This window comes from Schistocerca serialis, chromosome 3, assembly GCF_023864345.2.
Source record: "Schistocerca serialis cubense isolate TAMUIC-IGC-003099 chromosome 3, iqSchSeri2.2, whole genome shotgun sequence".
In the NCBI taxonomy this organism is placed as follows: Eukaryota; Metazoa; Arthropoda; class Insecta; order Orthoptera; family Acrididae; genus Schistocerca; species Schistocerca serialis.
The window spans coordinates 881851880-881854026 of NC_064640.1; positions in this window are offsets into that span (position 1 = coordinate 881851880).

The window sequence follows — 2147 nt, forward strand, 5'->3', positions numbered from 1 at the left end:
TGACACTGAATCGATCTTGTGAACTTTCTCCAAACTTAGTAAATCTTTTACTGAAATATATGTTGAGCAAAAATGTATTCTACATTAATATATTTAGTTTTTTTAATCTTAGTTGTCATGTTGTGTATTTCCTGTATTGTAATTTATTGTGCAGTGTGCAAGTGGTAATCTGAAACGAAAAGATCAACACAAGAGAGAATTTGAGGTGGACTGTATCAAACAAATCAGAAGAGTGATGACTAAAAAGAAAAGTGTTCATATTGTAGTTTTGACGCAATCTGTCCAGTGACGGTTAGTGAATGATATAGACCTGTTGGCAGATGGTAATACTGTGGCTGTGTGGTTTGTTTGGTAAGTGTGAGACTACTAATCCAAAGGTCCTGTAATTTTTTCTTTCATTTCCCCTTTCTTGATTTATACAGGTGTAAAATCGAAGTGGCACCAATTTTCGACGTCTACATTCACTGTACGTACCTCTGCAAGGCCAGCAGAAATAAGGGAATATCACTTCCAACGTGATCATGTGTAGTAAAGCACGGCAGTGTTCAAACCAACCACTGAGTTGAGGACGGCAACTCTATAGGTAACTATAATCCCAGGAACTTAGTGCATAATTGTATCGTCAGGAAACTCTGCAGCTTCGTATTGTTCTGTTTCCAGGGCAGGTGTAAACCACCAACTTGCTGCTGAATGTGCAAACACTGATACTTTGAGGCTACATCTCGTCACCTCTCATTACTGAATGTCGTGTCACGTTGATTAGTAGATTGAACTCATATTCAGGACAAGTGGAGTTCAAATCTCTATCTGGCCATCTTGATTAAGGTTTTCTGCAGTTTCCCTAAGTTGTCTAAGAAAAATGCCAAAAGGATTTCTTCGAAAAAAAAGGTACACATTCCATATTCTTCCCCTTCCTTGCTGTATCCAAGCTTGCGGTCCACCTAAATTTATATTGTGAGATATTTCACCCTAATCTTGCTTCTTTTCGTCGTCGAGTTTTTAGATGCTGATACGCAACTTGTTGCCTGTAATGTCCATAAATACATACTGCGCAACACATATTTTAGATAACATCCAACTTCAGTCACTGTCCAATGTAATAAATCAAGAGAATCCATTGTCATAATCAAGGAATAACTTCACTATGCTCACTCATTATGTTATTACACAAAACCAGTGCTACGTTGTGTTATAGACATTCAGAATTATAATCCCTTTAGGAATGAAAACAGGAAATTGTACCATAAGTTTTATTATGCTTGTATACCAAGTTCGTAAAGTATGTCGATGACAGTGCATAACGTTTTCCACACAAGTGAGAATACACGAGACTAACGTAAGAGTCTCTGATAAGTTCTGGGGTAATTTGATTTAGTACTGCCGCTATTTTTCTAACTCCATAGAGAAGTCGTCTATAAAGTAAAAGCAATGTTTCTGTAGCAACTTTTTTTGTTGCTTTTATCTTAAGATTTTTGAACTCATAATGATTTTTAAGCACGTTCTTCATCAAAATTCTTCTGTGTCTAATAATGCCATAAATTTTATGTCGCTGCTCGTATATTTTGCCGATCTTATTTGAGTACAATTGCTAGTAGTTGTTTATGAAAGTAATAGCGTCTGGAATATAAATATATGGAATAGGTGAAATATTGAGCTCAAAGAAATGTTTCGTATTACAGTATTAAACAGTTCTTTCCTACATAAATCTCTGACAGTGTATGCTCACCGAAATCTCGAAACTGCACATATGATCACCAATCATCTAAGATGAAACAGGGAAAGATCCAAAAACGAGGTCTGTATGCCATCGCTTATGTCTAATTACGAGAAATCAGGTAATCTCTACCCAAAGTGGACGTTGAGCTGCAGCTGTCTGAATGTGCTGGCCAAGTACTTCATTTCACACCTAACTAGGACACAACAACCGCGAAATGACACTAGAATGTTAAATAAAATAATTTCCGATTCTGTGCCAACACGAGTCCACTACATTGGGTAGTTTGTCATCATGAATCAGCGTTGTAAGGATAGCCCCTGAAAATTCTACAACCAGTTGCCCGCCTGTGATATCACATTATTTGTCGATACTTCTCAAATGAATCTTGGGGTAGCCTAGAGAGGTCACTTATATGAAACCATAAAGGACA